Raw genomic sequence first — 26,128 nt, 5'->3', positions numbered from 1 at the left:
GAATGGCCATCATTAAAAAGTCAACAAATAATAAATGCTGGAGAGGGTGTGGAGAAAAAGGAAACCTCTTACACTCTTGGTGGGAATGTAAACTGGTGCGGTCCCTATGGAAAACAGTGTGGAGTTTCCTTAAAAAACTAAAAATAGAGTATGATCCTGCATTCCACTCCTGCGTGTATATCTGGAGAAAACCATAATTCGAAAAAACACATGTACCCCAATGTTCAAAGCAGCATGGTTTACAATAGCCAAGACACGGAAGCAACCTAAATGTCCATCAACAGATAAATGGAGAAAGAAGATGTGGTATATTGTATATGTATACCGTATGTGGTATACTGTATATGTATATGTATACTGTATATGTATATGTATATGTATACTACTCAGCCATAAAAACGAATGAAATAATGTCCTTTGCAGCAACATGGATGGACCTAAAGATTATCATATTAAGTAAAGTAAGTCACACAAAGACAAGTACCATAGGATATCACTTACATGTGGAATCTCAAAAAATGATACAAATGAACTTATTTACAAAACAGAAATAGACTCACAGACATAGAAAACAAACTTATAGTTACCAAAGGGGATGGGTTGGGGGACAATAAATTAGGAGCTTGGGATTAACATATACACACTACTATATATAAAACAGGTAAACAACAAGGACCTACTGTATAGCACAGGGAACTATATTCAATATCTTGTAATAACCTATAATGGAAAAGAATGTGAAAAAGAATATATATATTAGAATATAAAGAATATAATATATATATTAGAATATATATATATTAGAATATAAAATGTATATTAGAATATTAGAATGTGAAAAAGAATATATATTAGATATATAAAGAATATATATATTAGAATATAAAGAATATATAAAGAATATAAAATAGAATATATATATAGAATATAAACTATAAAATAGAATATATATGTATGTGTGTGTGTCTGTGTCTGTATATATATATAACTGAATCACTTTGAAAAAAAAGAGGTAACAGCTTCCAAATACTAGGATGTATATTTGTAACTGAGCTTTGACTTGTGTTGTGAAAAGCCTCTACACGGTTGTTTGTTCTGGGCATAATGTCACTTTTGGACAGACAGTCCAAAATTCTGTGGGACATATGCGTTCAATCCTGTGCCTTTGAGACCCTCAGCGTTTTTCAGGTTAATGCAATATAAAAATGGGAGTACTGCATCAATGAAGAAATGAAACCAAACTGTCAACCAGTTATTTTATCTTTTACGGCAACAATGCTTTACGGCCAATTAAGTTACGCAGGGAAAACATTTGCGGCAGAGGTGTTTGTAGCAGAGAAGCTTATGGCGGAGGAACCGTACACACATTTCAGCAGTGTAAGCTCGGGATGATGGCGGTTTCTGTGTGAGTTGATGCTTTACGTGCCTACTGTGTTTGGGGTGCTCCATCCGGATTAAATGGTACTAATTGAGCTGCAAGTTTCATGGGTGGTTTCTCAGTGTTAAAGTGAGGGGGTTAAAGGTTTGGCACTCAGTCCTCTGAACCACCTGTGCATCTCTCATTTTGGGTTGTGTTTAAGGATGGTATGTGTGGTGCTACATGTTTCCTTAGAGCTTAGCACCCTGCAAAATTTAAGGCAGCAGCTCCTATGAGCTCTGGCTTTTGTACTAGGCAGTGAAGTTTTGATTGTTTAACAGCCATCTAGCTGCCAACATTCTTACTATCTTTTTGACAGTTAGCCTGCCATGCTTTGGAAATGCCATATCCGCTGTGTAGCATCAGGACTCCCCACGCAGGGGAAACGCTCCCAGCTCTGGAGGAACATTCTACATGTGAGTGTAAGGATCAGATGCCCCCTGACTTTGCAGGTCAGGTGCCCTGTCTTCCTGCCGCTGCTCTGAGCGCTGCTGCCCATGATGTGAGCCACGCAGCTCCGCAGCCACTGACATGCCCTCCCTGAAGACAGAGCCATCTAATAGTGGGCAAGTCTTTTCACTTAGTTGCTTACTATGTTGCATCAGGTTTTTTTATACTTGGGTAGACTGTGAGAAATATAGTATAGTGGAACGACCACAAGCTTTGGAGATAGCTCTGGCTCAGTTGTGCTGTGTGGAGCTCTGTAACCTTAAGCCTATTGTTGAACCTCTCTAAGCCTGACTACCCTCACCTGTGAAAAAGGGCTAATGATACTACTATCCTTCTGGGATTCCTGTGAGGACAAAATGTGATGGCATATGCAGTGTCTTACACAGGGCTTCCCCCACTGCAGGCATCCGATAACTGTGAGTTTCCTTCCCTATGTTAATCATGTAATAACTAGCTTGCCTGATGTCACCCAGAGGCCCCAGGCCTTCTGCGGTAATGGGATCATCTCACCACATCCTCATTTTTGGTAGCTGATTTGTGAGAATTTCACTTATCTGTGCTGTTCTTTCTGAGGGCACAGATAATCAAATTTTCAGTAGAAGTATGAGGCAGATAAGACTATAAACTCTGAGGATATCTGACTATAATTTGTAGGCTGTCAGTAACATAATACAACCAGTCTGAAAAATGCACGAGAAAAGAGTGTTGCTCTCAAATAGTCGAGAGTGTATCCTTCACCTATAAATGTGTTTAAATCTCCTTCGAACCTTTGATGATCATCTACTATGGCTTCGGGTTAATAAGTCCATGTATGCATTAACTACATTCAAAGAACTGCTTTTTCATTGGGCCTAAATTTACCCTTTGCTACTCTCAAGTCATGCTTCTTGGTTCTAATATTTTCTTGGATTGAGGAATAAATTCTTACTCACTTACCCCTGTTTTCATTTTAGGCAGCTGAGCTACAGTGAAAAAACACTGGACCTGGGCTCAGGAAATCAGCTTAGAGTCTGAATTCTGCTACTTGTCATTTGGATAGAGGTGTTTCTTTGAGATCAATTTTCACACGTGTGAAATGGTGATAATTCTACGTTCTCTGCTCCGTTTCTAAGCTGGCTGTGAGGATGGAAGGATAACGTTGAAAGGTATGTGAACTGTAAAACGTCGCTCACGTGATTTTCATCACGCACCTGAACCACCACAGAGATAAAAAAATAATTCTGATGTCAGGGCCTCCCCCCCGCCCCAGTTTTACAGAGTCAGAGTCTCTAGGGGGGGACCCAGGCACCTCTATTAAAAAAATACGTCAGTATGTGCAGCAAGGATTGAAATCCACTGCCCTTTAAACATACAGGATGACATCACTATTCACAATATTATAGACTTCATTGGCTTAACAGATGAGCTGGAATCCTTTGGGCTCATCTTCAGCTGCAGCTCTTTACCCCTCCCACTTTAAGGGATTATTCTCAGACCTAGCTCCATCCATTTCCTCCATGCTCATCACCTGTATCTCCTTTCTACAGCCCAGTTCTCCAGCCACACCAGACTAGCTGCCGTTCACTGAATACCCCATTCACTTCCCTGCCTTTGTGATTCTGCTCAGTGATTCCTTGAGAGGAAGTTCTTACTGGGTGTGGGGACCTGGTCTTCTTGTAGCACTAATGGAGACATAGACGCTTCAAATAGCAAGTGATCTTATGACCATTCAATTTATATAGGAAAACCTTGTGACTAAAGAAGCTAAGTGACTTTCTTGAAGTGACAAAGCTAGTTAATGATAGGGTCAGGATTAGAATCCAGGTCTCCAGACTCCAGGGCAGAACTCTTTACACGACTTACCCTTCTAAAAATATTAATTGAACACCTATTGTATTCCAGGCACTGGCTTACAGTTGTACTATAAATATGCAGAACAGTCTCCTGTATCTATCATGCCAAATACAGAGCATTTGTCTCTAGCACTTATAATTTAAAAACATTATCCCTTTTACTATACGTAAATATACACTCAATCTTTAAATCTTTTCAGGACAGTATACTTTCTCCTAAAGTATATTCTTCTACATTTGCCTTGCCTTATGCATTTGACCTGAGTTCCATGAGGTCAGGGCCTTCTCTTCGGGGATTTCAACCACTCTCCTCAGCCAAGCTCAGATTATTAGCAGAGGTGGGGCTGCTTCTGGCCCCTTTTCCTCAATCCAGGCGCTCACGTGCCGCTGCCTCACTGTCATTCCCTTAAATTGTAGTAGTCTCTACATCTTTTAGCTTCAAGTCTTGGGTCCCGACACCAGCTCTGCAGGATTCAATTACCTGAAGTTTGTTCTCAGTATTTCACTTTGGGAGAAATTTGTCAAACAGAAAAACCAAAAAAATTTGATATAAGGATTTTGTTAGGATTTACAGAGCCTAGATTGGGCCAGCGCATACTCAGTCTAATCTTCAAAGTTATCCTGTTTACAGCTACGGAGTCATGCAATTAATCTGACTCTCAGCTCAGATTGCAACAGAAAACCATTAAGTATATAGATTAAATGTGTAGAAGGGTAAGTTCAGGAAACTGTGATTTATCTTCTCGTCCCTTCTGATTCAGTTTGGTTTAGGAACAGAGATGCAGGGGTTGGAATTGCTGATCACTAGAGAGTTCTTCCTGAAAATGGAAAGAGTGGCCTGCACTTCCGTGTTTGACAGCCCAGTATCTGAAGGACTCCATTGAGCAATGTGTACCAAGTTCATTGTCCTTTCAACATTTCCTCTGTGTCTTTGCATTTATGAGGCCCCTTTATTTCCAGCACATCAGCAACATCAGTTTAGAAAATGAGCAGTAGTGATGGATCAGTACTACATGTTAAAAGATCACTTGTTGACTAATGTCTATGGTAGTGAAGAAAAATTAGCAAACTCATGATTTCTATGTTTCTAATACCAGAGCCTAAAAAGTGTTGTGTAAAATAAGCCTGCTTTCATGAAAACCACTAGAACTAGATTGTGAGTTTTAAATCTTGAAAGATCTATATTTCCATCTAGGGGAGCAGAATTAGGCAAATACTGAAGATTGGTGTAAACAGAGGACATACTAACTTTTAAGCTGTTATTTACTTTTTCTTCTTGAAAGAAAGATCCGTGCATTTGTAGTTATTGTTTTCTGCTATGGCACTTAGTTAAAACTTGGTCTTTAGCCACATTCTCTTATGCTTTTTCCATGCAGCTTTTAAATTCAATAAATACTTAGTGAATACTTAGAGTGCTCTAGGCATGATTCTAGGTGCTGAGGAAACCACAGTGGACAAATGCGTTCCAGCCAGTGCAGGAGACAAAGGGGTGTATCTTTATTTATTTATTTTAAATTTATTTATTTATTTTTGGCTGCATTGGGCCTTCATTGCTGTGCATGGGCTTTCTCTAGTTGCGGTGAGCAGGGGCTACTCTTTGTTGCGGTGCGCGGGCTTCTCTTTGCGGTGGCTTCTCTTGTTGCAGAGCACAGGCTCTAGGCGCACGGGCTTCAGTAGTTGTAGCACATGGGCTCAGTAGTTGTGGCTCACGGGCTCTAGAGTGCAGGCTCAGTAGTTGTGGTGCATGGGCTTAGTTGCTCCACAGCATGTGGGATCTTCCCAGACCAGGACTCGAACCTGTGTCACCTGCACTGACAGGTGGATTCTTAACCACTACACCACCAGGGAAGCCCAGCAAGGGGTGTATCTTTAAAAAGACTTAATAACATTGACAAACTTATGACAGAAGTGGTGAATGGAAAACAGAGAGAACGATATTATGTCAATATTATGACATAATATGAGTGTGTTTCGTGTTTGGTGATTGCAATCATTGTTGCTTTTGTTGTGGTCATCCATTTACAATGCTTGGTGTCAGTTTATTTATCTCTTGTAAAAATAAAATAGAGTGTGTGTGTGTGTGAAAAAAAAAAAAAAGGCTGATTACACTCAAACCCTGGAATCCATAGGGCTACAAATGTGATAGTGACATTTGCAAGGTGTGTGGCTATAAAACAGTAATTTACACATTTGAATTATTTTCATGAAAACACTGAACCATCTCTCTGCTAGATTTTAAATGCTATTGTCTTAGTGTTGAGAAAGTACATGAAATAAAATTAATTACGCTCTGCCAAGAAAAAAAAAAGAAAAAATTGAATGAAAAGGGAAATATAACCACAGATTATGCATTTACTAAAAAGATAAGATGATATTTTGTAGACCTATATACCATCAGATTAGGATAAACTAGATAAGATGTATGAAGTTTTAGAGAAAAAATATATCAAAACTGGCTCAAGAAGAGTTTAAAAAGTCTAAATGATCCTGTAACTAGTAAAGGAATTTAACCCATTATTTAAAATCTTCCTGCAAAGAAAACATCAGCCCCAATAATTTTAGAGGTGAGTTCTACTAATAATCTGGGGAGCAGGTAATTCCAAACTTTCAGATAATAAAAAAGAGAGAATATTTTGTCAGTTGGTCTCACGAGGTGACTAAAAACTTGGTGCTAAAACCAGACAAGGACATATAAGAAAGGAAAATTACATGGCAGTTTCACTCATGAACATAGACAAATGAATGAAAATGCTAAATGAAAATGTTAGCAAATGGAATCTGGTGATATATTAACAAAATATAATAAATTACGACCAAATTAGATGTTTTTCAAAATGCAAAATGAGTTAAACATTAGAAACTATATTATTGTAATTCACCATTTTGAAGTTTGAAGTGAATAAAAATATGGTAACCTTGATAAATGTAGGACAAACATTTGATGAAATCCAACAACCATTTATTATAAAAATGTATAGCTAACTGAGAAAGCAAACTTTCTGAACCTATTTAAGAGTAGCCACAAAAAGACCTACAGCAAACATAATACTTAATGGCAAAATGTTAAAAATGCCATTCTGTTTAAAATCAGGAACAAGACAAAAATGCCTGGTATCACTGCTTCAAAGCAAATGGTAAATCAAGAAAAAATGATAAAATGTATAAGGATTAGAAAAAAGGAGCCAAAATATGTCATTATTTGCAGATGAAGGAAATTTTTGAATAAAAATATGAAGAATCCATAGACACCTCAGAAATATCAAGGGTTCAGTTCTAGATCAACACGATAAAGCAAATATTGCAATAAAGTGAGTCACACAAATTTTTTAGTTTCCCAGTGCATATAAAAGTTATGTTTATACTATACTTTTATTAAGTATACAGTTGCATTATATCTAAAAAAGCAATGTACATAATATAATTAAAAAATACTTTATTGCTAAAAATTGCTAGCCATCAGCGCTTTGTAATCTTTTTCCTGGTGGAGGGTCTTGCCTTGATGTTGATGGCTGCTGACTGAGCTGCGTGGTGGCAGGCAATGCTGTTTGATATCATTTTACCCAAAGAAGAACTTGCTTCAAAATTGGAGTCAATCCTCTCAAACCCTGCCACTGCCTTATTAACTAAGTGTATGTCATATTCCAAATCCTCTGTGGTCATTTCAACAATCTTCCCAGCATCTTCACCAGGAGTGGATTCCATCTCAAGAAACCAATATCATGATTGCTCATCCTTAAGAAGCAACTCCTCATCTGTTGTGATCATGAGATGGCAGCAATCCAGTCACATCTTCAGGCTCCACTTCTAATTCTTGTTCTCTTGCTATTTCCACAACATCTGCGGTTACTTCTTCCACTGAAGTCTTGAAGCCCTCAAAGTTATACAGGTTTACTGGATATTTGAGGGTTGGAATCAACTTCTTCCAAATTCATATTAATGTTCATAGTTTGACCTCTTCCCATGAATCACAAATGTTTTTAATGATATCTAGAATAATGAATCTTTTCCAGAAGGTTTTCAGTTGACTTTTCCCAGATCCATCAGAGGAATCACTGTCTATAGCAGCTATAGCCTTACAAAATGTATTTCTCAAATAATAAGACTCAGAAGTCAAAATTACTCTTTGATTCATGGGCTGCAGAATGCATGTTGTGTTATCAGGCATGATAACAATGTGAATCTTGTACATCTTCATCAGAGCTCTTGGATGACCAGGTGCATTGCCAATGAGTAGTAGCGCTCAACAGCAGGCTTAAAATATTCAGTAAACCATGTTGTAAACAGATGTGCTGTTTTCCAGACTTTGTTGTTCCATTTATAGAGCACAGGTAGAATAGATTTAGCATAATTCTTAAGGACCCTAGAATTTTGGGGATGGTAAGTAAACATTGGTTTCAACTTCAAGTCACCAGCTACATTGACCCCTAACAAGAAAGTCAGCCTGTCCTTTGAAGCTTTAAAGCTAGGCATTGACTTCTCTTTAGCTATGAAAATCCTAGATGACATCATCTTCCAATGTTTTGTTCTACATTGAAAATCTGTTGTTTAGTGTAGCCACCTTCATTACCTTAGCTAGACATTGCACTTTTATCTTATGGAGACAACTTCTTTCCTTAAACCTCATGAACCAACCTCTGCTCGCTTCAAACTTTTCTTCTGCAGCTTCCTTACCTCTCTCAGCCTTCACAGAATTGAAGAACATTAGGGATTTGTTCTAGATTAGGCTTTGGCTTAAGGGAATGTTGCAGCTGGTTTGATCTTCTATCCAGACCACTAAAACTTTCTCCATATCAGCAATAAGGCTGTTTCGCTTTCTTATCATTCATGTGTTCACTGGAGTAGCAGTTTTAATTTCCTTCAAGAACTTTTCCTTTGCATTTATAACTTGTCTAACTGGTGCACAAGACCTGGTTTTTAGCCTATTTTGGCTTTTGACATGCCTTCCTCACTAAATCATTTCTAGGTTTTGATTTAAAGTAAGAGATGTGCGACTCTTCCTTTCACTTGAACACTTAGAGGCCACTGTAGGGTTATTAATTGGCCTAATTTCAATATTATTGTGTCTTAGGGAATAGGGAGGCCTGAGGAGTGGGGAGAAAGAGGGCAATGGCGGTTGGTAGAGCAGTCAGAACACACACAACGTTTATTAAGTTTACCATCTTGTGTGAGCGCGTTTCATGGCACTCCCCCTACCCCCAATTACAATAGTAACATCAAAGATCACAGATCACCATAATAAATATAATAACAAAGGAAAAGTTTGAAATACTGTGAGAATGTGACACAGAGATGTGAAGTGAGCAAATGTTATTGGAAAACCAGCGCCGATAGACTTGCTTGATGCAGGGTTGCCACAAACCTTCAATTTGTAAAATGTGCAACATCTCTGAAGTGCATTAAGTAAAGCATAACTTTGTACAGGCATATCTGTACAAAGTTTATGGTTACATCTCAGGTATGTTAAGGTCCTTGGACTCTGAAATGTAACTTACTTGAAGGGAAAGAGAAGTTTCAGGGTTCATATATGTTGGACATTAGCCATTGGCAGGCTCAGTGCTAGGTTGTTTATTTAGAATAATAATAATGATTATTATTACTGTAGCTACCATTTATTGGACACCAACTCCCCAGCCAAGAACAGGCTAAATTTTCACAGTTAATATTTCTAATTTTCACACAAACTGCAAGTTATTATTCGAGGTAAGATTCTCCTTATTTTACAGATGAGAAAACAGATTCAGAGAAGTAAGGTAACTTACTCGAGTTCACACAGCTAGAAATGGACAGAACTAGCATTTCAAAAAGGGTTTTTTGTGGTCTGAGCCTGTCTACAGTAATACAGACAGCTTCCCTAAGGTACCAAGCTTGTGTCCTGTTGATGTCCTCAATGCTCAAGAAATATCGGTGGGGAATAAAGACGCAGACATAGAGAATGGACTTGAGGACATGGGGAGGGGGAAGGGTAAGCTGGGACAAAGTGAGAGAGTGGCATGGACATATATACACTACCAAATGTAAAATAGATAGCTAGTGGCAAGCAGCATCATAGCACAGGGAGATCAGCTCTGTGCTTTGTGTCCACCTAGAGGGGTGGGATAGGGAGGGTGGGAGGGACACGCAAGAGGGAGGAGATATGGGGATGTATGTATATGTATAGCTGATTCGTTTTGTTATACAGCAGAAACTAACACACCATTGTAAAGCAATTATACTCCAATAAAGATGTTAAAAAATAAAAAAAATAAAAATCCCTTATTTTTCAAATCCAAAAAAAAAGAAATATCTGTGGACTGTTTCACTTGGAGCCTGGATCAAAAACCTGTCTCAGAAAAGGATCAACTTGTCTTAAAAATCAGGAATATTGACTTGATTAAAGCAGCTATCACATTTCAGCATTTTTTGGTTCCTTTGCTCCTTCTCTCAGGACCAGAAGGGACTTCCTAGGTCTTTATGCTGTTTGGGTGCTAGAAAGAATAGAAGACATCAATATTAGTTTTCTAGGGCTGCCATAACAAAATAGCACAGACTGGGTGACTTAAAGAACAGAAATTTATTTTCTCACCATTCTGGGTGCTAGAAGCAGAAGATCAAGGTGTTTGCAGGATTGGTTTCTTCTGAGGTCTCTCTCCTTGGTTTGTAGAGGGCTGCCTTCTCGTTGTATCCCTCACATGGTTGTTCCTCTGCGTTGTCAGTGTGCTAACCTCCTCTTCTTATAAGGACACCAGTCATATTGGATTAGGGCTCACTCTAACAACCCATTTTAACTTAAGTATCTCCTTAAAGGCCCTAACTCCAAATACAGTCACATTCTGAGGTACTGGGCCTAGGAGTTCAACTTAAGAATTTGGCAGGGGGGACACAATTCAGCCTATAACATCTAAGGGGAATAGTAGGGCGGATTTGCAGTCTCAGAAAAATTGGATACTTTAAGGGTTTGTGTGGTAATGAGTCCTTAAGGGCATTCCTCCTTGGACAAAGAACGGCAGTAGGCAGCCCTCCAGGCTCCTAGGCAGTTAACAGGAGCGTGGGGGCTCACACTTCAGCCCCAGAAAACTACTCTCACGGGACTCACTGATGAAAGCACAAATGCAAGGTCAGCTCGGCATTGAGAACAGAAGCCACCAACAGGATATCCCTGCCTCCTTGTTTTCCCTTCATCTTTTAGGAACCTGCCAAGGCCTGGTGAGTGGGAGCTTCAAAACGCCCACCCAGCTCACCATGCATTCATCAATTCATCAACTCTGATAGGACAACAGGAATTTAGAATCAGTCCCAAATTCCCAGATGGGTTTAGAAAATAATAAATCTTGGACATTTCATGAAGAATTCTTTAAGGTCATGTTTTAGCATCAGAAGCCATACAGGGCCTACGCAGAGGAGAGCATGGGAAGAAACCTGCTAATAAAGCCACATTTGACAACATCCCTCTTGCTGCCTCTCCCCTATTCTTAGCTTCTTCCCATGTTCTTTATAAAACAGAAACAGAGCTTTCTCTTTGGAAGATAAATCTGGAGGCAGCCTTGAACCCAACCCAAGGGGAATTTTCTTAAGAGCCAGGCCACCATTTAGTCCTAGCCCAGTCCTTTAAATTGGTCAAGAGATGTGGAAACTGTCTTTTCCTGCTGAGTGAAGGCCATGGCTCTCTAGGGAGCTCCTGTAGTCTTCATTTGAATTTACATTGACCTTCAATCTCAAATTGGTAAACTTGTGCATAGTTGTATATTTGTTTATTGCAGTTTTTTTTTTTTTAATTGAAGTATAGTTGATTTATAATGTGTTAGTTTCAGGTGTACAACAAAGTGATTCAGTTATATATATATGTGTGTGTGTGTGTGTGTGTGTGTGTGTGTATATATATATATATATATATTCTTTTTTTTTATAGTTTCTTCCATTATAGCTTATTACAAGATATTGAGTATAGTTCCATAGTTCCAAAGGTTATTACAAGATATTGAGTATAGTTCCTATATAGTAGGTCCTTGTTGGTTATCTATTTTGTATATAGCAATGTGTATATTTTAATCCCAAACTCCTAAATTCATTGTTGTATATTTAAATTGCCTTAGCATTGTGCTCACAGAAAGACTCAAAGAATTGAGGAATTGGGAGTTAGGTCTCGAGGGTTTCAATGGGGAAAATATTCAGTGGTTTGAGTGATGGTTGGGTAAGGTTAAATGATGAGCATTTAAAGAATAATATTATTTTTTAACCTTACATTTCTGGAGTACACCACCTTTGTCATGATTCATTGGGTTTTTTTGGCTTAGGGCTTGGACTTAGAATATTAACTGTTCTTGAACCTTAAAATTTACTTAAAGCATCACTGTGATATTTAAAGGAAAATGGTTAAACTTTCATTTTATGGAGAGGGTGTGGAGGGCAGTTAGCATTTATCAAATATTTGCTGTATGCTTGGCACTGTGCTAGTAACTTTATATTATTTCCCCATTTAATAAAAAAATAATGTGGTGGTAGCAACATTTAGCACTAAGATAAACCTCTAGCATGGATTCAAGGCTTGGAGGGAGCCATGAGAATTGCAGGATGCCTGATCTGCTTATATCCTTTAACCTCTCCTTTTTCTCCCACCTCAATTCCCACAGGCGTGGTGGCTATACTTCATTCACTTTTATTAAACAGTGATTTGGAACAGACAGCTTTTAGGAGATGCTCTGAATTGAAAATCACCTCCAATGAAAGTCCTTACCTGACCACCCTATCTAGAGAAGCCACCCATATCACTCCATCAAATCCTTCTATTTCATTACCTTATAGCATTTCTTACAATCCTGTATTTTTCATGTTTGTTATAATCTGGATCCCCTTCTAGAATGCATTCTATCTTGTTCTCTGCTGTGTCCACAGTGCCTCAAACGTGATGGGCACAGAGTAAGTTTCAATGGTTATTTGTTGCATGATCTATTAATGAACAGATTCAGACAGATGATAGTAACCCCACTAACTGGCTGACTGGTTTGGATGAGATCATGTTGTTTGGAAGAAATCAAAGCTCTTGCTGACGGTGACAGAAATCTCAATCTTTTGCCATGAATTCACAGTAATATAAGACTGGACTTACTTCCAACATGCCATTGTCATGTCTGATGTATTACTTAGCTCACCAACATATGCTTCCATTTTCTCATAATTAATATTTCCTGAGTGGGGCACCACCACCAGACACAATGCCAGTCACTGCAGAACCTGGAGTAAAACAGTGAATGGGGCTAACATTTATTGAGCATTTTCTATATGTCTTGAACACTTGTGTAACTTGCCCTGCTATGTAGTATTTTATTGCTTGGATATTACATAATTTTTAAGTATATTAATCTTTTGTTGGACATATGGGTTGTTTCCATTTTTTTGCTATTCATACTTATGAATATTTTAATGCATGTCTCTTGGTGTACACAGAGAAGTATTTCTCTAAGGCATTGATTCTTATATTGTGGTCCTCGGACAAGGCACTTAGCCTCCATCCTAGACATACTGGTTAGAATTTCTGTGGATAGGACCCAGTAATCTGGGTTTTAACAAGCTCTCCAGATGATGATGATGCACATTAGAACCACCTGGGGAGCTTTCAAGAAAAAACCAATAGCTGAGCCCTACCGAGGAGTGGTTAAGTCATAATTGCTTAGGATGGGGCCAGGTGATTCTACTGTGTTGTCAGAGTTGAGAGCTACAGCTCTCACGTATGTAAGTAGGAGTGGGATTTTCATGTTATAGCGTACAGGTTTGTTAAATTTTACTACGTGAAATCAAAATTACTTTTCCAAAAGGGGGACTTAAAAGCTTTTGCACAGCAAAGGAAACCATCCACAAAATGAAGAGACAACCTACTGAATAGGAGAAAATATTTGCAAGTGAATTGACCGATAAAGGGTTAATACCCAACATATATAAACAACTCATACAACTCAACATCAAAAAATACCCGATTAAAAAATGGGCAGAAGACCTGAATAGACATTTTTCCAAAGAGGAAATGCAGATGGCTCACAGGCACATGAAAACATGCTCAGCATTGATGATCCTCAGAGAAATGCAAGTCAAAACCACAATGAGATATTACCTCACACCTCTCAGAATGGCTGTCATCAAAGAAACACAAATAACATGCTGGGGAGGGTGTGGAGAAAAGGGAACACTTGTGCACTGTTGTTGGGAATATAAATGGGTGCAGGCACTGTGGAAAATATTGTGGAGGTTTCTCAGAAAATTAAAAATAGAGCTACCATATGACCCAGCAATTCCATTCCTGGGTTTATATCAAGAAAAAAATCCCAAAACACTAATTTGAAAAGATACATGCACCCCAGGGTTCATAGCAGCAGTATTCACAACTGCCAAGATATGGAAGCAAGCTGAGTGTCCGTCAACAGATGATAGGATAAAGAAGGTGTGGTATATATATATACAGTGAAATACTACTTAGCCATAAAAAAGAATGAAATTTTGTCATTTATAACAACATGGATGGACTCAGAGGGTATTAATGCTAAGTGGAATAAGTCAGGCAGAGAAAGACAAATACTGTATGAAATCATTTATATGTGGAATCTAAAAAATAAAACAAACTAGTGAATATAACAAAAAGCAGCAGACTCACAGATATTGAGAACAAACTAGTGGTTACAAGTGGAGAGAGGGAAGGGGGAGGGGGCAATATAGGGGCATGGGGTTAAGAGGTATAAACTATTATGTATAAAATAAGCTACAAGGATATATTGTTCAATCAGGGGATATAGCCAATATTTTATAATAACTATAAATAGAGTATAACCTTTAAAACTTGTGAATCACTGTATTGTACACCTGTAACTTATATACTATTGTATATCAACTATAGTTTAAAAAAAAAATTTAAAACTCCAAACCACCCTCCCAAACCCAAAAATTATTGTCCCAATTTATGCTGACAGCCGCTCTTTATGAGTGTTCCTGTTGCTCCATATCTTCACTAAAATTTGTATTTTTTGATAAATAGCAAAACAGTACCATTTTGATAGGTGTGAAATATCTTATTATAATTTTAATTTGTATTTATTTGATTAGTAATGGCACTGGGCATCTTTTTATATGTTTAAAGGCCAACAATATTTTTACTTCAGTGAAATGCCTGTTCTTCTGCCATTTTTTTTTCTACTGGGTTGTCTATTTATTGATTTGTGGTAATTCTTTGTGTATTCTGGATGCTAATCCTTTGTTGGTCCTGTATATGGACCAACAATCTTCCTTCTAATTTTTGGCTTATCTTTTTATTCTCTTTAGGGAGTATTTTGATTAACAAATTCTTTTATGTCATTGAATTTCTCTCTTTTCTGTTAGGGTTTGTGTTTTGTTTTCCTGTTTGAGAAATCTTTGCCTACCCAGAATCCGAAAGATATTCTCCTGTACTTTCTTCTAAATGTTTAAAATTTTTGCCTTTCACATTAGTACTTAACCCACCTAGAATTTATTTTTTAATCAGTGGTCTAAAGTAGATACCTGTTTTTACTTATTTTCTTTGTGGATAAACAGTTGTCTAGTACCATTTGCTAATTAACCCATCCTTTCTTTACTAAACTGCCATACCAGCCTTGTTCATGTGTCTATTTTAGATAAAAGCATGGGTCTGTTTCTGGGCTATCTATTTTATCTATTGGTCAGTTTTTTTTTCATCCATGAGCCAGTGCTTCACTGTTTAATTTTTATAGTTTATAATCAGTCCTGATACATGACAGAAGAACAAGTTCCCTACCTGGTTTTTCTCTAAAAACATCTTTGGCTATTTTTAGTGCTTTTCATTTCAATGATTTAAGAATTAGCTTGTTAGGTACTCTGAAAAGTCTTGCTAGCATTTCTATTAGAAATTCATTGAATCTTTAGATCAATTTGAGCATGTATATCATCTTTAAAAATGTTGACCCTATTAATTAAGAAAGATAGTATGTCTCTTTATTTGTTATTTGTTTTTCGATGTCTTTCAACAAAGTTTTATATTTTCTACATACAGTTTTACAAAAGTTTTATTGAGTTTATTTTCTGGGTTCCTTATATTTTTCTTGTTATTATAAATAATATCTTTACTTTTTAGTTGCATTTTCTAACTGTTGATGTCTGTATATGGAAATGAAATTGATTTCTGTACATTAATCGTATGCCTGGTAACCTATCTAAATTCTTTTATTAATTCTAATAGTATTTCATAGATCATTTTTAATTTTCTAGTAAACAATTTTATCATCTATAAATAATTGTTTTCTTTTTCTAACCCTTATACTCTGTGTGTGTGTGTGTGTGTGTGTGTGTGTGTGTGTGTGTGTGTGTGTAAGCCTTATTACTTACTGGAACACTAAGTTGCATAGAAGTGTTGGTAGTGGGCATCCTTGCCTTGTTCCTGATTTTAAAGGTACTGATGTTTTCAACATTTCATCATTGAGTAATGTATTTGTGGTAGGATTTTTGTCTCCTTGTGTTTTAGCTACTCTTGAGGGGTCTAAGAAAGTTTCCTTCTATTTCTAGTTAGCGAAGAAATTTATCTTGAGTAGTTGTCAAATTTTAACACTTGCTATCTGATCTGTTTCAAAATAATTATTCAGGCCCCCCCCCCTTTAGTCAGTTAATATGGTGAATTATATTAATAGATTTCCTAATGTTGAATCAACTTTGCTTCCTAGAGTACATCCCACTGGTCATGATTCATTTTCTCTTCCTACAGTCAGCATTCCATTTTCTAATGTTCAGGATATATTTACGTCTGTTTTAGTGGGTAAAATCACATAATTTTCCTTTATACAGTCCTATCTTGTGTTGGTATCAAGGTTTTACTCACCTCACAAAATATGTTGGGTGAGTATCCCCTCTTTTCCTAGTCTATGAAAATGTTTGTATAAATGATTCTTTATAATTGCTAGGGTTTGCCTCTAAAATAATGTGGGCCTGTTACTTTCTCTTTGCAAAGATTTTGCTCTGTGCATTTTACTGACGTATAACACACATTCAGAGAAGAGGAATCCTGATGAATTATCACAAACTGAACACACCCCCTCAACCAGCACCCAGATCAAGAAGGAAAACACTGCCAGCACCACTTAAGCCCCTGCCGTGCCTCCTTCCCATCACTCCTCCTACAAGATTTTAAAAATTAGAAGTACTCCAATTTCTAATACCGATAACATGCATTATTAGTTGTGCTTATTTTTGAACTTTAGATCAGTGAAATTCTAGAGAATATAAGTCAAATGTTTTGAGAACTCATAGATTTTTTTTAATGGTTATAAAGTTATTCTCTTTATTTCTTTATATTCTTTTTGAGAATGTATATTTTTCTAAAATTTTGTCTGCATCTAAATTTTCAAATTTGTTGGTGTATACTTATTCAAAGTATTTTAAATTCTCTTTTTAATCAGTGCAATATCAGTGGTTAGGTTTCCATTTTATTATATTTCTGCCATTTATTTTACTAGATCCATCTTTTTAAGCGCTTGTCAATTTTTATTAGTCTTTTCAAAAACTAACATTTAGCTCTGTTTTCTTGGTTTAGTTTCTATTACATTACTTTATTTCATTTTTATTATATTTTCCTACTTTCTTTGGGTTTATGCTGTTATTTTCATAACAAGTTTTATTCTTATATCAGTAATTTTTAGTCTGTCTTTTTTTTAGTTTATTTATTTTCTTTATTTTTTGGGCTGTGTTGGGTCTTAGTTGTGGCATGCGGGGTCTTCGTTGCGGTATGTGGGATGTTTCGTTGCAGCACGGGCTCTTTGTTGTGGCGCATGGGCTTCTCTCTAGTTGTGGTGTGCGGGTTTTCTCTCTCTAGTTGTGGCGTGCATGTTTTTTCTCTCTAGTGGCGCGTGGGCTCCAGAGTTTGTGGGCTCTGTATTTTGTGGCATGCTGGCTCTGTCGTTGAGATGCGAGAGCTCAGTAGTTGTGGTGTGCGGGTTTAGTTGCCCCGCGGCACATGGGATCTTAGTTCCCTGACCAGGGATCAAACCCGTGTCCCCTGCATTGGAAGGTGGATTCTTAACCACTGGACCACCAGGGAAGTCCCCTTTCTTCTTTTCTTATATATGTACTTAGAGATTATTTTAAAATAATGACGTTTGTTTATCAACAAGCTAAGTATTATTTTAGCTGCATCCAATGTTTTAAGGAGCAGCATTTTCATTATAATTTAATTCTATGCTTTTTCCCCCTAAATTTCATTATATGTTCTTTGACATATGAATTATTTCAACTTTTTTTTCCAAAATCGAGTTCTCTTTTTGGTTTTGATTTCTAACTTTATTGTATTGTAGTAAAATACGTCTTCTGTCTAACACTGATTTTTGGACTTTTTGGAGACTTGCTTTGTGATGTAGAATGTATTTGATTTTTATAAATTCTTTATGTCTACATGAAAGCATATCTATTTTCCAGTTATTGGGTGCCATGTTCAAAATATATACCCTAATTTAACTTTTAATTCATGTTGCTTAATTTTTCTCTATCCTTACTGTAATGGTGAGGATGAGTTAGGTTGTAACAAACAGCCCCATAATTAAAGTTTACCTTTGGCTCATACTCACATCATCTTTATTGAGGGATCCAGCTGACAGGATCCAACTCTGTGTTTCCATGACTGCAACAGCAGGGAAAAACTCTTCTGCAATATCTCACAGTGGCCACTAAATGCTTTTGCCTGGAAGGATACACATAACTTCTGTACACATTTTGTTGGCCAAAGCAAGTCATCTGGCCAAAAAAGCCACACCTAACTTCAAGGGTCAGGAAAGTGTATTCCTACCCTGTAGTATGAGGTAGGAGAACTGGAATTTTGGTGAACAGCACTAATGACTACCACATTTTCTGTTTTATTTTGCTTGCTTTATTGATTACTGGAGAAAGGGGTTTAAATCTCTATCATGATGCTGAACTAATCCATATATCCTTATATATTCTGCTAATTTTTTCTGCATGTGGTATAACCCTATGTCCTGATTCTATATGTTAAAATTCTACTACTGTCAGGGGAATTGTACAGTGATCATCTTTGCCTTTCAAAATCTTCTTGACTTAAATCCATATTGTTTGTTATTAATAGAGATTCACAACTTAGTGTATTTGGAGAGCCTTGTATATAGTCTCCCTCTTTTGATTGTCAACCCTTTAATTTCCTTTTGTCTTAGGTATATCTCTTATCAAAAAGTAAATTTAAAAATACATATACATATGCATATATATGAAAGATATATATGGATATACATATGAATACATATATGAAAGATATCAATCCCAAGGTTCAAGAAGCCTAATAAACTGTGTGCTGATTACATATCCGTTAGAATTGTTGAACCTGGGCATTGGTGTCTTTCATCAGTTCTGGAAAGTTACTAGTCATTAAATCTTTTTTTTTTTTAAATCTACTGATTTGTTTATTTTTATTTTTTAAAATTTTTGGCTGCATTGGGTCTTCGTTGCTATGCGTGGGCTTTCTCTAGTTGCGGTGAGCAGGGGCTACTCTTCATTGCAGTGCGTGGGCTTATCACTGTGGTGGCTTCTCTTGTTGAGGAACATGGGCTCTAGGCACGTGGGCTTCAGTAGTTGTGGCATGCAGGCTCAGTAGTTGTGGCTTGCGGGCTCTAGAGCGCAGGCTCAGTAGTTGTGGTGCACGGGCTTAGTTGCTCCATGGCATGTGGGATCTTCCCGGACCAGGGCTCGAACCCATGTCCCCTGCATTGGCAGGCGGATTCTTAACTACTGCACCACCAGGGAAGTCCGTCATTAAATCTTTGAGCATTGTCTTTCCTCCACTTTTTCTCTTTTCTTCTGAAACTCTCATTATGTGTATGTTGAATCTTCTACTCTAATCACCATATCTCTTAAACTTTTATATTTTCCATCTCTTTGTGTGCAATTGCCTTCTAGGTTGTTTCTCATATCTGTCTTCTAATTCACCAGTACTCTCTTCACCTGTGTCTCCTAAATGGAGTCTATGGGTCACTCAGAAATGCAAATGCCGTCAGAGAAAATATTAGCTAAATCACTGGCTTGTTCTTCTGTAATCGCACTTTCATGTTATTTCTGGGCTATATCTTCTCTTTATGTGCCAGTTAGCCATGATTTTGAGAAATGTTTATAGTTTTTATCCAGTATTTTGATATATTCTATCCCAGGATAGAATAAACATCTACAGATCTATTTCACCATATTGCCAGAAATGGAAATCTGAATTTCTCTTAAACTTACCCTGTTTTGCCTAGTATTTTGTTTATTTTTAAAGTGTGATCTATTGTTGTTAGGTTTCATTCTTTGTCAGCAAAACTTCAAAATCTGATTTATTTTGAAGTCCCCAAATTAACTAGTGTACTTAAACCTTATTTATTGAATATATGATTTCAGTAGTTAATGGAGCCTTCTCAAATTACCCAAGACCTGACTGTGGGGAAATACCAGAAGAGGTAATGCCACGAATTTAACCATTAAGAACTCAAGCACACAGCCAGTTCAACGGGAGAAAATACCTGTTCAATTCCCAATCTTTGTTTTACTTCCTATTAGACGGTTTCTTAGGTTGAAGAAAAACAAAATATTTTCTCTAGATGCTGATGGAATTGTACAAAAATTTGTTTTCCATGAACTTTTTCACATTTAAAATTATATTTAAAGGACTATGAAGATTGTTTTCAAGTTCTAGACCACAAAAATTAAAATGCAAATAAATAATATAATCAAGGAAGACACTGAAAATGAGATGGCAAACAATCTTAGAAAATTATCTTCCCTCTTCTCTTCTATGTCATCTCATCACATAACAGCTCTTGGTCATATAAATTCCACTTGAATGTGGGCTTTCCAATTTTTCCATATTTAGTCAATTAAAGAGTGAAATTCCAAAATCTACATAATGTTTGTTCCAAATATGAAGATTTATTACAGTTAAGAAAAGACAGGGAATTCCCTGGTGGTGCAGTGGTTAACAATCTGCCTGCCAGTGCAGGGGACATGGGCTCCATCCCTGGTCCGGCAAGATCCCACATGTCATGGAACAACTAAGCACGTGCGTCACAGCTACTGAAGCCCATACGCCTAGAGCTTGTGCTCTGTAACAAGAGAAGCCACTGCAAATGAGAAGCCCACATGCCACAACGAAGAGTAGCCCCCACTCGCCGCAACTAGTGAAAGCCGGTGCACAGCAACGAAGACCCAACGCAGCCCCCCAACCCAGAAAAAAAAAAGAAAGGACAACAGATTAGCAACATCTTCTAAAGATGGCCAAGCCACTCAGAGACTAGATTAGATGCACCAGTTTCCTCATTATATGATTTACAGACCTAGGATGAGGCTTACCCCAAAATGAGTGTCCACTCTCAATCTCAAAAAACTGCCACACTTGGAGCTCTTTTCCATGTATGACAGAGCAATAAAATGTCCAAGACTATAGTTATGGCAAAAAAAAAAAAAAAAAAGAATCCCTAAGATTGGGAAGGGTTGTTACCCAGTTTAAGGATCAGCTTTTGACCTAAATGAAGCACAGGGTGAAATATTCATTACGACTTAAAAGATATCAAATTAATATTGGTGAGTCTGGTGATGATAATAATATTTATGTTTATACTTACTGCCTTCTGGCTAATTAGAACAACAAAAAAATAACCCTTCATTATGTTAAGACCGCTTAGGAAGTGTGGTTCAGGACTCAGTTGACAACATTGAATCTTCGGTATCTTCTATTCAATTTCTGCAACATTTTACAATATTGACCAGGACCAGCTCATCAAAGATACTGACTCCTCCCTTGATTTCTGTGACAGTAAACTCTCCTGGCTCTCCTCCTATCTTTCTGTCTGCATCTTTTCCCTCTCCCCTATCTCCACACCCTACCCCAGCCATTAAATGTTGGAATAATGTGAGATTTTACAGTTTGCCATGAATCATCTCATTGGATCTCATACTTGAACTAACTCCAAGTCTTTATTTTTGTTTATTTTATTTCTCTAGGTCATGTTTCTAATTGCCTACTTAATACTTCAAGCAGGACATCTGACAGATAACTTTAATTCACTATGAAAAAGAGAAATCATAATTTCTCCATTTCACACCTATTCACCCAATCTAGAAATCTTAGCTTTCTTAATGTCTCATTTCTCTTTACCACTCACATGTATAATTATGGACAAAATCCAGTTAAATATACAACCAGCTGTTGTACTTCTCTGCCTTTGCTCATGGTGTTCCCTCCTCTTGAAATTCTGCTAAAAAATTGAACTCATTTTTCAAGAGCTAACTCCAAAACTGACACTTCTCTCAGTACCCCTCAGTGAAATTATTCCTTTCTTATTTTTAATTTTCCTAGTTTTTAAAAGCTCTCTCTTATTAAAATATAATTGACACACTTTAGGTATGCAGGCACGTGTAAATCCTTTCCAATATATATAAGGTTGAGGGTATGGCTTGTCTCCTTTTTGTGTATCTACCACTGAACCTAATCTAGTGCCATGCAGTGTTTGTTAGACTTTCAATAAATACTTCCTATAGTGAAAAAGAGTTGGGATTGGATGTTCTACCTGTTCCAAAGTCAAATAGCAAAACCTATCTCTACTGAAAAAACGGAAGACAATCCCCAAAGAAAATTATCATGTTTACTTAAGCTATTAAAATGAAAGTTGCTTAAAAAAAATCCTTTTATTTACTCTGGTCTCTAAAGTCAATAGAAAAGGCAACTGTAAAATGTATCATCTCTTAAATGGTGATGAAACAAGCAAACAAAAACCAAACTCTCGCTCTCTCTCTCTCAGTCAACTTGGTCAGTGTAAGAAAGACCCCATATCAATTTCAGTTCAATGTAATATATATTTAGCCTTTACTATATACAAGGCATTAAGGGAAAAAAAGACAAATGAGACAGTTTTCAAAGGAGTTCTTCTAGCACTCCATTTGCTTTATCAAAAAATGTTCTCTTTAACTTGGAATGACTCATCTCTAATCAAGAAAATTTTTAAATGATATTGTTGGCTACTTGCAAGATAATTTCATTTTCATTAATAATATTATTGGCTACTTGAAACATAGTTGCGTTTTCACAGAGACAGGCTTGAAGGTGCCATGGTAATAGAATGGCTAAAGATAGAAATCATATGGATAATCCTGATAACTTTAGGACTGTTTCAAGATAACACAGAGTGATATTCACTCATTTTTTTATACAAGCCCTAAATATCAAACTTAATTCAACTTGAGCCCTCCTTAAACGAGTTGTCCAAAAGTGGTAATCCACAAACTTTCTTCAGTGTGTCCTAAATTATGAGCACAGTAATCTCTCATACAATTCTAAATTACATGCAAGATCAGAAATAAAAATAGTCTTCTTAAATTGACTGCTTTTAGATTTACTACCCACTTTCGAAATCTAATAACATAGTACACTTTCATTGCCTCTGGGAACCACAGTGTACATTCTGTAATGTTTACCTCCAAAAGGAAAAACATACTTCTTGACACATGCAATTTAACAGTAATAGCTGGGACCATTCATGTCTGAGTCCTAGAACTGGAATTTCCTGCATTATGTATATTCCATGTTGGAAATATTGATGGTTTGGCAGAGTGAAAAATAGCTTTGGCTCTGTTGGGAAATAACACTCTGAGCTGGATCACTCTGACATCCTGGAGGCTCAACATCTAAGTTTGGTGAGTTGGACTGAATTCTGAAGGATGAGCATCTTAGGTAGACACCAGTAGATGTGCTAGAAAAGGCAGTTATGAATTGGCTGTACATTTCTTAATACCTTTTTGTAAGAAATGGGTAAGAAAGGGGGAGAACATCTAAGCCATGAATTTATCATGTAATAATTTACCTTACACTGTGGTCATAATACCAGTGATCCAAGAAGGGAGAGCTGTGTCTCATGTCATATCTGTCAATAACCAACTAAATCATTCAGTAAATGCTTGTGATATGATGGGGCTGTGCTAGAGATGAGGACACAGTGTCCCATAAGCCATGGAGCTGTGCTTCACAAAGTGTCATGGAAGTGATCCTCTAGTGACTTTAGTCTCTCCAAATCCTTTAATGGTCATCAAATTAGATACTGGTTGTGAAGGTGTGTTGCATTTCAAGTGAAAAAATAATTGAGCTTCTGAACTTGCACAGTAGTATGTCAACCTACCTTCTGCCCATCAGATATTTAAAACTAGGGTGACCATAATTTATCACCTAAACTGGGGTAGTTTTGAGAGTGAAAGGAAGAGCTACTTATAATTATGCTGGGATAGCAAGCATAAACCAGGAGAGAACCTAGTTTATATATGGTTCCCGTATCTAAAACCAGAGATTTTTTCTCTCTCTATATATATATTTAATTTTTATTGGTGTAGAGTTGATTTACAATGTTCTGTTAGTTTCAGGTGTACAGCAAAATGGTTCAGTTATACATGTCCTTCTTTTTCAGATTCTTTTCCCATATAGGCCATTACAGAGTATTGAGTAGAGTTCCCTCTGCTATACAGCAGGTTCTTCTTAGTTATCTGTTTTATATATAGTAGTGTGTATATGTCAGTCCCAATCTCCCAATTTATCCCTCCCCCCATCCCCTGGTGACCATAAGTTTGTTTTCTACATCCGTGACTCTACTTCTGATTTGTAAATAAGTTCATTTATACCCATGTTTTTAGATTCCTCATATACGCGATATTGTATGATACTTGTCTTTCTGTGTCTGACTTACTTCGCTCAGTATGACAATCTTTAGGTCCATCCATGTTGCTGCAAATGGCATTATTTTGTTCTTTTTTATGGCTGAGCAGTATTCCATTGTATATATGTATCACTTCTTTATCCATTCCTCTGTTGATAGGCTTTTAGGTTGCTTCCATATCCTGGCTATTGTAAATAGTGCTGCAATGAACATTGGGGTGCAGGTATCTTTTTGAATTATGGTTTTCTCCAGGTATATGCCTAGGAGTGGGATTGTTGGGTCATATGGTAGCTCTAATTTTAGTTTTTTAAGGAACCTCTATAATGTTCTCCATAGTGGCTGCACCAATTTGCACTCCCATCAACAGTGTAGGAGGGTTCCCTTTTCTCCACACCCACTCCAGCATTCATTTAAAACCAGAGATCTTAATAATGTATACTGCTCAATTTGGAGATCTCATTAGGGGAACTCCAATATACCCACTTTCCTTAATGAATGGCTAACAGAATTGGTATTAAATGGAAAGAGTCTGTAAGACATGTTATTCATTCACTCCTCCAGGTGTTTCAAGTTCATCATTTCCTAATGATCAGGAAAGATCAGAAACCCATACATATGAGTCATGTTAGCCTAACTTCGTGTGGAACCCGTTGGAAAAGAAGCTGTGAAACACCCTGACCCCTTCACTGTACACGCTCTGGCCTGGTACCATTATCCTTTCCATATGGGAAGCCTCTCATCCTGTAAAATTTACCTCTTGAGTGAGCAGAGACCCATTTTTAATGTTTTTTTCCCCTGGTGTGGGAGAAAGTGAGTGGCATGGAGCTGACACAAATCATGTGTTGGCACAGGCCTGCTAAAGCCATATGCTTCTCTTTGGATAGTAATTCAAACCTCTTAGGCATTTGCCACCTTAGCCCCCTGTCCACAAAGCCAGAAGCCAGGGCATAGGCCCTAGGAACGGGAGCACAGGAATTTGCCTCATGTTTATAATCCTATAATCTTCTTGGGTGGGAGGAGAGAATGGGAAGTCCTTGGGGTCATTCCTGAATATGACTGTGCATTCAGGGTCTAGAGGTTTCTGTAAAGAAAGATGTAAAAAGAAAATGTGATGTATGGGGCAATATTCACAAGCCCTAATTTTTTCCATAGCTGCTGCTTTATTTTTTTCCTACTTTTTTTTTTTTTTCTTCTTATGCATTTTGTAGGATGGGCTCTTGGCTGTAGTTCAAGCACATTGCAGAGGAATGGTGGAAAGGGATTGTGGTTAGCTAGGTTTTACTGAAAGACAACAAAGAAATCAAATACCCAACCTGGCACTGGCCCAGACCCCTTCCATTGGATACTGGTTTGCTATGAGTACAAAAGACCCATGCACAGGGGCTTGAAAATGTGGTCAGACCTATTTACTTTTCAGCAGAGAAGGAAATTGGAAACAGAAGTCTGGATTGCCGTTGAGAGGCAATTTTGAGTTAATTAATCAAGTGAGGGAATCCAATGGCCAGGAAATGGGGGCAACAGAGTCAGTTTTGCACTTGGGGCCTGCAAGCAGAGCCTCAGGAGATCCCAGTAATCTGACTTTTGTGTGGTCCCGGAGGGAGTGGTTTGCCATCTCAGCATACCTGGTTGCAAGGCTGTAGAATGCAGTTTTTTTAACCTGTTTTTGTGTTGTGCTGTCATTGGTGGCTAGAAAATATTATGCAAAGGTAGCTGTATAGTGACAATGGTAATAGGATAGAAATACAGATGTATTAATTATA

The 26,128-nt window shown here is 37.3% G+C and overlaps 1 long non-coding RNA gene across 1 annotated transcript in view; it reads left to right on the top strand.

The window, feature by feature from the left end:
- Positions 1 to 358: 358 nt before the first annotated feature.
- The window catches only part of LOC309625516, an 86,791-nt gene continuing 61,021 nt past the window's right edge, over positions 359 to 26,128 (top strand). The window contains exons 1-2 of the long non-coding RNA XR_014242555.1: positions 359 to 1,405; positions 2,821 to 3,012. This is a non-coding gene — a long non-coding RNA (uncharacterized lncRNA). The remainder of the gene's footprint in view (positions 1,406 to 2,820; positions 3,013 to 26,128) is intronic.

The sequence above is a fragment of the Balaenoptera borealis genome, assembly GCF_965194805.1.
Source record: "Balaenoptera borealis genome assembly, chromosome: 3".
In the NCBI taxonomy this organism is placed as follows: Eukaryota; Metazoa; Chordata; class Mammalia; order Artiodactyla; family Balaenopteridae; genus Balaenoptera; species Balaenoptera borealis.
Note: the sequence above shows the minus strand (reverse complement) of the source record. Positions and strands in the feature narration are given on the sequence as shown.